The sequence below is a fragment of the Vulpes vulpes genome, chromosome 9, assembly GCF_048418805.1.
Source record: "Vulpes vulpes isolate BD-2025 chromosome 9, VulVul3, whole genome shotgun sequence".
Taxonomy (NCBI): domain Eukaryota; kingdom Metazoa; phylum Chordata; class Mammalia; order Carnivora; family Canidae; genus Vulpes; species Vulpes vulpes.
Window position 1 is genome coordinate 8,962,926 of NC_132788.1, and position 13,441 is coordinate 8,976,366.

A 13,441-nucleotide genomic window follows, 5' to 3' on the forward strand; every position below is an offset into this window, starting at 1 on the left:
TTATTTCCGACATGTTTTGATATGATCTATTTGGACCAATCTTTACACCCAAATATCACCCATATAGCTCACCTTCTTTCTATCAGCTTGTAAATCTGCTTGATCACAGGACCAAAGAGAATTGTCCTCAAACACAGGTTCTCAAAATCCAAAGATGCATAAATTTATCAATTATAAGTGAGTTATCCTAAGTGGCTCTTACATTATCTGATTACCTGGCTAGATGGTACACAAATCCTGGATTATTCTTTCTTACTACTTTTTTTCTTTTTGACCTTTTTTTTTTGGAGGGAGTAGAGGGTAATACAGGTTGATTTCCATAAACATAGTGGATTCACAATCACAATAAATCCTTTGAAAAATACAATCTTTCCTATTTGTATTCTGCAAATAATAGGAACGATGCTATAAGCCAATGCTGGGTGGAGGGTGGGAATGTTTAATGGTATTTTGCAGGAAGTGCCATGGTGCTATGCAACAGAGATATTTTCAGCTCTAGCTCAATGGTGGAAGAAGTGACTTTCCAGGGCAAAGGGGGTTCTAAAAGGTTCTACCATAAACCAAATACTCGTCATAGCAGGAGTACAGCTGCCGAAGAGAACCCATACAAAGTGTTTCTGTGAGGGAAAGAGGAAGCATGACACAATCATTCCTTTTAGTTAATATACTATGCAGCCAAGATTTTGCAGAACATATAACTAGTAAGACTGAGGAAATACAGTTAGTCACAAGTACTCAAAACAAGAAGAGGACATTCCTGAGCATGATCCTTTAAGAATGTGAAACACACAGGCACATGTCTGAGTTTTGGAACTGGCAATCCCAAGAGTATGGAGATACCCGAGCTGGAAGTCACAATTGTAAACAAGGATTAAGATGGTGAAAAGACGCCTTTTACCATAACAACCTGTTTGCCTTTCCCAGTCTCCCCCTTCTTTTTTACCATCAGCAGTATTTCATTACAAGTATTTGAGGGAGTTTTAGGAATCAGTAACAAGAGCCCACTGAAGAAGGCTCTTCAATAATTCTGAAACTGCCGGGACACCGGCTCAGTGGTTGAGCATCTACCTTTGGCTCAGGTTGTGATCCTGGGGTCCTGGGATCAAGTCCCGCATCCCTCTGCCTATGTCTCTACCTCTGTGTGTGTCTCTCATGAACAAATAAATAAAAATCTCTATAAAAAAATAATTCTGAACTGCCCTTATTATAAAATCTAAATTCCTACCATGGCCTCCTAGGCTTTACCCACTTCCAAGTCATGGCCCAGTGCACTGGCCTTTATCACAGAGGTCCAGCCACACTGACGTCCTTTCTGTTCCCATAATAGGCCAACTACTTCTAAGCCAGAGTATCACGTTTGCAAATAGGGTAAAAACCTTACTTTTTACATTTAGATGGTGGGTTTTTGGGCTTTCATGGTTACTCAACTTTTCTGTATTCAAACTCTTTCTTGGGCAGCCCGGGTGGCTCAGTGGTTTAGCGCCACCTTCAGTCCAGGGCATGATCCTGGAGACCTGGGATGGAGTCCCATGTCGGGCTCCCTGCATGGAGCCTGCTTCTCCCTCTGCCTGTGTCTCTGCCTCTCTCTCTCTCTCTCTCTCTCTCTGTGTGTGTGTCTCTCAGGAATGAATAAATAAAATCTTTAAAAAACAAACAAACAAACCCTCTTTCTTAATACTGTTTTAAAACTGCCTAAACTATGTTTTGGATGTAACTGGAGTTCATGAAGAAAATGGACAAAAATATATATAATAGAAAAATCTAGTTAGCTTTCAAATACAACCAATTTCCTCTATCCCTTCAAAAAAAGGTTTGTTTTGCTTTTTTTTTTGGTTCATAATATATCTTAGCAGGATTCCTCGGGCTGTACCAAAATTATTAATGCAATTGGGAGAAACTACCCACTGTTAGGATTCTAAAGAGGGCTGCTGAAACAGCCCTACAATTCTCAAACTGGAGGTAAGCGTGTTCCTGATGGTAAACCATGGTATATGCTTGAATCCAAGATAAGCCTTGGATGGGAAATTTAACTTGAAAGTCTGAGGGACTGGGGTGGGGGGGGGGGGAAGGTGGGGATAGGAAATAATTAAACATACTAGTTTCATATTAAAATCAACATTTATAGAATTGCAAGCTAAAAATGCATGGAAGGCATCTGTGTGAACACTGAGTCCTGCACACCCTTAGCTCCTGTGCACTGCTCTCCCTTAGCTGTTTCCCTTTTTTCCAAAAGCCCTTTCTTTCTGCATTTAATTTAATGACTCATCTTTACTCCAACGTTGATGTCCTTCTGGGCTCCACCCTTGGCTGTGTTCTTACTCTATATTCTCTGATTGATCTCATCTACCCATGGTTTCAATAACTTGGAATCCACCTCCTGCCCCAAGCGAGTGGCCTACATTTCCAACTACTGCTCTCTATAAATGTCCTCCAGGCAATTCAAACCTCATCCTTAAGTCCTGCTTCTTTTTTAAAGATCCCCTTCACAGTGAATGCTTCCATTGTTCATCCAATCACAAACCCTGGTCATCATACCAAACCCTTTCCACTTGTTAGCTCTTCCATATATAATTAGTTCGCAATTTCAGCCAATTCTATTTTCTCAAACTCTTTATCCTTCAGACACCAAATGTAGACTTTCACTATCCTCCACATAGGGCAGTGGTTGTCAATGGGGGCAATATCACCCTTAGGAGATTTGGTTCACATAATCATTGGGACCACTGAAATTACCAAAAACACTGGTTGTGCTGTTATTCACATAAGCATAGCCTTTAGCGAGCTTCTATATACTTTGAGGGGAAGCGGGGAGGCTGGGCTGGGGGTCAGAATAATGAAAGTCTTTCTATTTACTTCTGCATCTACTTCCATCACGGAGAGTTAAACTTCTAGTTTTTAAGAAATGGTGACATTGCTCACTATGCAAAATTCAAATATTAAAGGATGACACAAGGTCGACAGTGAAAACCATGGGCAAAGCCTACAGAGATAACAGGTATTAACAGTTATCTGTTAATTACAGATAATTTAACAGTTATCTGTTAAAGTTGTATATATATTCTTTTTATGCTCTGTATCTGTGGTCTTTTGTACTGGGAGTCTCCTCTATTCTTTAAAAGAGACCAGATGATACTCGAAGTGGTCACTTAATATCTTACAAAGAACAAAAACTGCAAATTGCTGCTCTGTTACGTGAATACTCTCAAGAGCACAAAGCTCCACTGCAAGAAAGGGCTGGAGAACATACAGAACACCCACTGCGAAAATAAAAGCCTAACATCATTAGAGTCCGCATTGGTAGGCACTGCCTTTCTTAGGCAATCTAGCTGCTTCTGGCTTGCGCGATCCCCTCCTAACTGCAACTAACTCTATTCACCTCTGTACTGACAAATACTGAAAAGTAGTCAAGTGGTCCATAAGCCACTCATTAGGACATTCAACCATTCACATCCAACTATGCACTCACCATACGCCATAAACTAAAGGCATCAGGGCACCTGCTCTTAGGAAGACAACACTCTGGTGTGCATGGATGTGGGCGTATGTGTGTAGACACAATAAAGAAAAGCTGCCGAATGACAACACATTCCTGGACAGTTGATTTCATAGGACTCTACACTAACATATCTGTTAGATCTGACTCATAAACTTGGTGGTCAAAAGCAAAAACTGGAAACAAAAACCCCCACATACAAAAATAAGATTGAAGTACTTAATTAAAAGCAGTCACGGAATGTGTGAAATCTTCTAGGCTAATGTTCCTCAATTCGAATAAATAAATATCTACAACATGCCAGATATTGTGCTAGGTACAAAACTATCCATATAGTTGGTGCAGGGCAATTACTTAAAGCACAGTGGTTAATTACACAGCTTTAGGGGCACCTGGGTGGCTCAGTGGTTGAGTGTCTGCCTTTAGCTCAGGGCATGATTCTGGGGTCCTGGGATTAAGTCCTGTATTGGGCTCCCTGCAGGGAGCCTGCTTCCTCCTTTGCCTTTGTCTCTGCCTCCCTCTGTGTCTCTCATGAATAAATAATTAAAATCTTAAAAAAAAAAGATACAAAGCTGCAAATACATATACACATTGTGTGTGTGTATAAAGTAATCCCATGTGTGATCTATATGTGCAGATACATACGCTAAGAGAAAAAAATATCAAAGGTTAGTAACAAAGGTAGTGAAAATGAGTTGTATATCAAATTTTTAAGGTTAAGTACCTATAATGTGCTGTAATACTGTTTTTTCTTGATAAAAGTGCTATTTTAAAAAAATAATACAAGATCATTCCTCATGAAAGGAACCAGGTCTCCACGAAGGAGCAGGAAATATACAAACAAGATGAGCCTGGGGCATGTTAATTACTTCAGTAAGCAAAGATGAATGGGTACATGACAAAAAAGGAGTCAATTTGAAAGGCTCCCACAGGCCTAAAATTATACAATCTGGGCATAAAAAAGAAAAATGATCACAATGAACTGACATACAAATTAAACATTTGCATACATATAATATGTAAATTATTACATATATTTAATAATAATATAAGTACATTTAATATAGGCAGTATAAGTAAAACATTAAAATTCATGAATATTACAGTAGTAAAAAAATTCATTGGTAACCTTGGAGTTTGTGTGAACAACAACTCAATACTCTCAAAACTGGTACATAAAAGGAAAGGAACAGCACATTCACCTTGTCTTTTCTGTATAGCCTGTGTTTGAGGGTAACCAAATAGCTGACAAGGAAAAGTTCTTTATATAAGATTTACATACTAATAAACACAGGAAGAAAAACAGAAAATTATCATTTTGCAATCCCTGATGAATCTAAGGATCTAGGCAACAATTATTAATGGCCATTAAAATCCTAGGTGAAAGGATGATCGAGAACTTCACACTGGAGCTGACAACTTGGAAGACACTGATCTATGGCTAAAAATAGGGCAACCAGACATCAATCTATCTCATATAATGCGATAGGAAATACAAAGCTCTATCTATAAATATTTGATCTCCTTTCCCCCACTATAACAAAATTTCTAAATCTAAGAACAATTTGAACATGACTAGGGAGTAGTAAGTCAACCCCAGAACAAGAGACAAATCAAATAACTAGGTTTCTCCAACAGGTTAAATAGCACAAGGCAGGGTGGGGTGGGGTGGGGAGCAGAAAATACTAAGAGACTCCCAAGTCATAGTCATATGTATGGATTTTCTTCTGGACTTGGATTCAAATAAACCAACTGTCAGAAAGACATCTTGGCAATCAGAAAAATTATACAATAGATATGATAATCACTCTTGATTCTGTTAGGTATTATAACGAACTAGAAAAGATATGAAAAAAAATATTCTTAGACATACATAACAAAGTATGACTAATCTGGGATTTGCCTTAAAATATTCCAGTACCCCTCCCTAAAAGTAAGGTGGAGGGGGCCAGATGAAACAAGGCTAGCAAAACATTAACAACTGTTACTGAAAATTCATTATACTGGAGTCTATTTGTATATGCTTGAACATTTTCATAATTTAAAAAAATCAGTAATAAGGAAAAGTTCCTATTCTGAAGAATTGGTAGGTTTCTTTTAATTGGTATGTCTACTGTGCTTTGCTTTGTCCCTTTATTTGCCAAAATGTACAAAGTTAAAATTTATGTGTAACTACAAAACCACCATAACCCATGTTTCTGACATAAAAATGACCCATTCTCCTCTACCGAGCCTCATAGCTCTCTTACTTCACTGTTCCAATCTACATATATTCATTTTGCTCACTGCAGTTGAATCAACTTTTCTGTTGACAGCAGATAGGAAGAGCATCTACAGAGGCATAAGTACATGGGCAAGGCCATTAACCGCTGAGGTACAGTGTCCCTCCTTGAAATAATTCTTCGAAAACTACACCAATACCACCATGGACAGCCCTTCCTTGGGACCACCTTCTCTACTTGTCCAAAACCTGGTCCACCACCTCCCCCCCACCAATGTCTAAATGCTAGCCCCTCCAGGAAGACCCCACAATGGAAGTTGCCCCTCCCCCCTCACACTCCTAAGCTTTTAAAACCTTGATGATGCTATTGTTATTTATGTATGTATCACCCCCAAAGAGTCAGGAAGCCCTGTGGGGGCAAAAGTAAGTATTAGCCATCATGTTACACGCTTCGTACAAGACTCCAGGTACATTTATTGACCGGGACTGAAAAACACTTGTCAAAACAAATACAAAGAAGGACACAGGTATGACTGATACATAAATAAACAGGAATTAACTAGAAAGTTTTAATTTGAAACCCAACCAGAAAGGGGTCAGGGGCCATCACCTGAATGGTTTTATAAGTGAAGTGAGCAGGAAATCTTAGGAAAGCACCTATAATTTACCTCTTGCTATGCACAAGGCTGCACCCCTATTTGCTAACAACTCTAATCTGTCCATCTGCATGCTGTCTGTGCCAAGAGTATAAATATGAAGAATTCTGACTAAAGTGTGATGGATTCAGGGAGCTGACCAACATGGAATACTGCAGGGGTCCCAAGACCATGGCACAATTTGTAGAAATATCCTCTTTTGGGTCTTCACAACTTTTTTCACATGGGCTGCTTCTATTATTGTTAAATTAGAATGAACTTATCAGCACTGGTCACTTGTATACTGTGATAAATATTCTCTAATCCAATGTCTACGGACTTTTTTTTTTTTTTTAGTTAACATGCAGTTATTTTAGTTTCAGGTGTACAATATAACAATTCAATTCTGTGTACTTCTCAAGATAAGTGTCCTCTTAATCCCCTTCACGTATTTCATTCATCCCCTCCACCCACCACCCCATTGGTAACCATCAGTTTGTTCTCTATAGTTAAGAGTCTGTTTTTTGGTTTGTTCTCTTTGTTCATTTGTTTAGCTTCTTAAATTCCACACGGTATTTGTCTTTCTTTGGCTTATTTCACTTAGCATTATACTCTCTAGCTCCATCCACATTGTTGCAAATGGCAAGATTTCATTCTTTTTTATGGCTGAACAATATTCCACTGCATATATACCACATCTTATCCATTCATCTACTGATGGAGACTTGGGCTGTTTCCATAATTTGGTCAATATAAATAATATTGCCATAAACATGAGGGTGTATATATTCCTTAAAACTAGTGTTTTTGTATTTTTACTCTGAACACTTTCTATCTCTGAAATTATTCCTTCCCACCTTCTCAAACTCGTATGGTAAATACTTCCTATACACATCTTTAGATTCACAGAAAATGCTGGCCCTGAGGTCCCATGAGTGTGGATGTTACAAAGATTCAAGACAAGTCTACTGACTCCAAATTCTCTTTGTATTTATCTGTCCCTTCATCTTACATACAGATCAAGTATTACAAAAATGTACAACAGTATTAAATTATCAGAGTATCCAGAATAAATGTTTACCAAGTGACTTTTTAAAAAATATTGGTTTTTAAAATTCTGAGCAAATAGGCAAAAGCCAATTTCTAAGATTCCTGAGTTAAATAAATATGAAAAGAATAGCCCTGAATGTCCCGTATCCCACACAAACCAAACACACTAAACACACCCTAACACACAAAACAAAAACTGGCCTATACCTCTGTTTCACACACTTTGGAAAGGATTTTTACTGCTCATTACTGACAACCCAAGTTCCTTTTCTATTAACATCAGAAATGCACTGCATAGAGAACTAGGCTATGAAAACTGTATACTCCTTTCTAGTTTCAACTAAGTCTAAACACATGCAGAGTTCTGAGTGACCATCAACTTCTCCAACCATTCATCCTTTTAAGTGAATTACAGAATGAGTACTTAATGAAATGGGCTTAGTGAAAGTGATGTTTAGAAATAATTTCACTGTTTTGTTCTTCTAAAACAGGCTTTCTGTTAATCCTTGAGAGTTTCTTTCACTCACACTAAACACGGGAATGTCAAATTATGAATGCCTATGAAATACTCTCTATTGGTAAAGTTCATTCTATATATGAGCAACAAAGCAAGAGATGCATACTTAAAGGAGAGGGCTTTGCTTTAGTAGCTGATTTTTAGATAAAAGTAATTTTACAAGAAGTTGTTTTAAAGCATCAGTTCATGTAAAAAAAAAAAGGCTGTGTTAGCTTCACAAACAGGAACTTCATGTTAAACTTCAAACACTAATTGAGAGAATCTACTACTAGTGTCAGGTTTTACTGCGATAATTTCAGCGTACCATGCAGTCATTACAGACTTTCAAGATTGAAGTTAAGATAATTAGGTACAAAGGAATATTTCCAGCTACCTTAAATCCTTTCTGGAACAAGGCAGGGCATATTTAAACATCCACTCAAACAGTTCTACAATTCACTTTAAGGACACAGTTGGAAGTATTTTAACTGAACACACAGCTAAGTAACTCTTAGGAATTAAGAATATATCATGGATTAGAGCTCCATGACTTCAATACACACACACACACACACACACACACACACACGTACTAATTTCACTTCTGCAGAAAAAAGTGTGCTCTTTATATACATATTTGCTCTTTACAATCCTCTTTTGAGGGTTGGGCCCAGAAGCAGTTTTCAAATGTCTTTTGTTGTTCAAAAGAAAAATAGTTTGCTGGAGACTAAAGCAAGAAGCCCTGAATGGGAGTACTCTTAAAAATGTTTTTTCTTCTAGTTGTGATTAAATGAATATTAAATTCTAAATCAGCTTAGTAATATTACAAGTAAAGTTGTTTTTTTTATTTATTTATTTATTTATTTATTTATTTATTTATTTATTTATTTATTTTTTTGGTAAAGTTGTTTTAAAAACCAAGGTCTGTGTCTTTATGTTTCAACATTCTGCATGAACACAGTTTGGCAAAACTTAATATTTTATATCAATAATTCCATGCACACTTCAGAGCTGAAATTGTTGGATCTACACAGCTCTTTTCTGAGTCAGCAAGGGGTCACTGTAGCATTTCTCCAAAGGACGTGCTGTTTTGCAATGTCTTCAGCAGAAATACTCAGGTCACAGGCTTTGGGTCTTATTTCTAATGGATGACCCTTCCCTTCTGTGCAGGATCTGCCCAGTTTTATTTTGTATTGAGGTACCACGCCAGTTGTCCCTGGAAGTTATATAAAATGATTGAAGGTAAAGAAACTCTTTGTCTTCTCTTGACTAGCCGGATGTATCTGATTCAGGATCATTACTGAAGATAACTATCGGTTTTTTATAAACACCATAGAAATGATCCTTGACCTGCCCACCTTAGAGAGCAATTTCTCATAAAGAATGACTAAATAATGGGCTGCTCTGGCCACAAAAAGACCACACGATGTTCTGTGTGGTTCTGGATGCCAGGTACCAGAATAAAAGAAGCCAAGGAGATTCTGAGAGACTCAGGTAAGGCAGCAGTCTGAGACTTGAAATGTGAAGATTCTTAATTTGTACCAAAAGCTTAGGCCAATTTACATTGCCATCAACAGTGCACCAGCTAACCAATAAGAGGCTCCATTAATCCTTTTTGAGTTCTGCCAATCTGTTAGATTTTAAAATGCTATTTTCTTGACCTCCTCTCCCTACCCCTCTCATCCTTACAATTCATATTTGATCATTGATAACAACGAACATATTTTCATGCCTAGTGTCCGTCTGCATTTCCTTAGTAAAACTGTACATCTCTACTGCCCATTAGTTAACTGGGTTTAGAGTATGTCTTCTTATTGACTTGTAGGATACTATATAATTATGAATATTATCTCTTTAGCTGGTTTGGGTTTTTTTTTTTTTTCAAATGTCCTACTTTGCCATTTGCATTTCAACTTCTTAAACTTGCTGTACAAAAATTATTTTTTATAGCTTTATCTATAACCTTTTTCTTTATGAATTCCAGATTTTTCTATTGGGCTTATAATTGCATGCTGAATATGAATGCAAGATTTCATACTTACAGGTATCAGATATTATTTACAATTAAGCAATGAGTATCCTTTTCTGAAATAATGTTCTAGGAGAATCTAATTTAACAAACCTCACTATATTATCCAGTTTGACAAAGTAAGTCAACTTTTACATTACTGCTGCTTAGTTGTGGGAAAGTCAATCAAGAAATTCACTGTAACACAAATGCATGACCTTTCTTCAGTTAACCACCAACTAAGTTATCTGGGAGGGGGGCAGCACAAAATACATTCTTTATTTATAACTATACTAAAAATACATGTTAAATAAGTACAATATTAAATAAACACTAAATTTGATACTTCCCAAAATTACAGGTGTATGACTTGAGAATATTTTTAAGATGACTCTATAGACATGCCTTTTAGACATGGATTCCAACATGATGTGACCAATTCCTCATTCCTAGACTTTATCCCAATCTAAGCAAGCCAGAGGTAAATACTAGAAGTAAACTGATAATATGCCATCAAACTTCAGTAGCAATTTCAGTGAGCATCAGGTAGGAATATTTTACAGTAGACACGTATCTTCATGCCCTAAGCACTGACACATCTAGGACAAGGGTAAAAGGAAAGAGAGATTCGTGAAGAAGAAACTCAAAGCTTTATGAGCAGCCTTATTAGACATGCTGTTACGTAAATTACCATTACCACACTAGCCTGTGAGCTGCGTGTGCAAAAGCCATGGGTCTACCTTCAATGTGCACTACACCGAGTTGGTAACCAAATTCCTATACAATTTATCCAGTTTGGGTTCTGTTACAGATAAAGATGAGCCATGGAAGAGCCAACTTAGAGGATCCCTGTTATTCTCCAGGCATTTCTTCTTAAGAGTATAGCATTTCAAACTGAACCCTAATTCTCATATGTGACCTGACCAGCCAAGACTACCTACACATATATTTCATAAATGTAGTCACAGACTCCATCCAGAGCTTTGATAGTCACATACATGGCTGCTTTCTATTGAGCGGTTTAATTGACCTAAGTCTTCTCCAGTGTTCTACAGGGAGCCACATCTTCATCTACTGTTTACGTCTGCATTTTGGGAAATGTCTGTAGGACTGAATAAGTATTCCTATTAAATTGCTTCTACTTTAGAATCAGTATATACTTGGACAATTCAAATTCTTTTTTTTTTAATTTTTATTTATGATAGTCACACACAGAGAGAGAGAGAGAGAGAGAGAGAGAGAGAGAGGGGGGGGCAGAGACACAGGCAGAGGGAGAAGCAGGCTCCATGCACCGGGAGCCCGACGTGGGACTCGATCCCGGGTCTTCAGGATCGTGCCCTGGGCCAAAGGCAGGCGCCAAACCGCTGCACCACCCAGGGATCCCAACAATTCAAATTCTTTCTTGGTTCTTGAGTCTGTTATCTTAGCTTTCCCTACCAGATTCCTATCAACTATTAATCTGATCAGGAAATCATACAGGTCTTCCTCTACTCCCTGTTAAAAGTACAAATACCGGGAGCACCTGCGTGGCTCAGTGGTTAAGCATCTGCCTTCAGCTCAGGTTGTGATCCTGAGATCCTGGTATTGAGTCCCATATCGGGCTCCCCATAGGGAACCTACTTTCTCTATGTCTCTCATAAATAAATAAATAAAATCTTAAAAAAACAAAAAACACTGAAGCTTTCCAATTAAAGCACGCCATCCATCTGTATTGTGTATACAGCCATTTAAACAACCACAAGGCCACCAGGCCACCTAACTGCATTACCACTAGCAGTGATGGCTTAGATTTCTCTGACCTTATGACATACATATATCCATACATAAAAAATAAGTATCACACACATGCAGTACCACCAAACAGTACTTATCCTTACCAACTAAAATTACAGTGATATTCTCTGTTCTATTCCCATTCCCTTCCTCCTTTTTTTTTTTATTTATTTTTTCATTTATTTGTGATAGTCACACACACACAGAGAGAGAGAGAGAGAGAGAGAGAGAGAGGCAGAGACACAGGCAGAGGGAGAAGCAGGCTCCATGCACCGGGAGCCCAATGTGGGACTCGATCCTGGGTCTCCAGGATCGCGCCCTGGGCCAAAGGCAGGCGCCAAACCGCTGCGCCACCCAGGGATCCCCCCTTCCTCCTTCTTAAAATGCTACTCAGAATCCACTAAGCTGATTTCACAAACAACTAATAGGATGGAACCTACAGTTTGTAAAACAGATGTAGAATCAATCTGAGTAGCTCTTTTACTAATGACAGCTAATTTATTCACAATGCTGAACTTTTCCGATTATCATGAGGCAAAACGATTTCACAACTTGGTTTAAGGTCTGAAATTACAGTTACATACTACAAAGCCTTACTTAGAAACACCTGTAATACATGCTAATTATCTGATTTCATGAATATGTTAAAGGCCTTTTATCATTATGATGTGCCATCTTTAATTTTACCTACATTGATTAATTTACAGATGGTCCCCAGGAATTAAGAGTGACACTGTTACAGTTTTAGAATTAGTTCCAGAAAATGTGAACTCCACAACTATTTCCTTACAAATTAGTAAGGTACTTTAATACAAAAGGTTAATCAATGTCCACATTTTAAAATGTGAAACCATCAGTCTTCATAAATTCATTTTTCTTCTAGTTAAATTTACTGCTCACTTTGCTGCAGGGTTGTGTAAACATAGTCCATATGATCATGGGCAAACATCATGATTTCACCCACATTTTGGTAAATAAGAAAAGCAAACAGCTAACTCTGCTCTCTTAAAAAAGATGGTAATTCCTTTAAAAGGATGTGTAATTCAAAACTGAACTGTAAACAATTGAGAAAATTTGAAACAAAGTTCAAATATGAAAAAAAAAGTCAGAAAGTTATTTTTGTGTCAAAGATTAAGATAGGGGATCCCTGGGTGGTGCAGCGGTTTGGTGCCTGCCTTTGGCCCAGGGCACGATCCTGGAGACCTCAGATCGAATCCCACATCAGGCTCCCGGTGCATGGAGCCTGCTTCTCCCTCTGCGACTATCATAAAATAAAATAAAAAAAATTAAAAAAAAAAAAAAGATTAAGATAGATGGAAAAGCAAAAGAAACAAAAAAGTTCAAAAAAGGTACACCTAAGAGTGGTGAAATGATTCTTATTTTTTCTTTTTAGTCATTCTAATGAAGAACTGTGTTTTAAAAGAACAATTTCCTTTTGAAAATTTACAACCTTCAAGGTGACTCAGTCAGTTGAGGGACCTGTTCTTTATTTCGGCTCAGGTCATGACCTCAGGGTCATGGGATCCACGCTCAGCAAGGAGTCTGCTTGGGATTCCCTCTCTCCCTCTGCCTTGCCTCCCTCCCTCCAACAAGCGTCTGTGTGTGCACTCTCAAATAAAATCTTAAAATAAAGAAAAAGAAAATTTACAACCTTCAAACTTCTATCTAAAGGATCAGATATAAACCTGGAAAATCACTTTCCTTCAAGGTCCAGCATTGCTATTTTTGTTCTGGCCAAATGCCCATGAAAGCACAAACATGCCAC

The 13,441-nt window shown here is 37.8% G+C and overlaps 1 protein-coding gene across 1 annotated transcript in view; it reads right to left on the reverse strand.

The window, feature by feature from the left end:
* The window catches only part of CAB39 (calcium binding protein 39), an 84,536-nt gene that overhangs the window by 50,853 nt on the left and 20,242 nt on the right, over window positions 1-13,441 (reverse strand). The window lies entirely within an intron of this gene.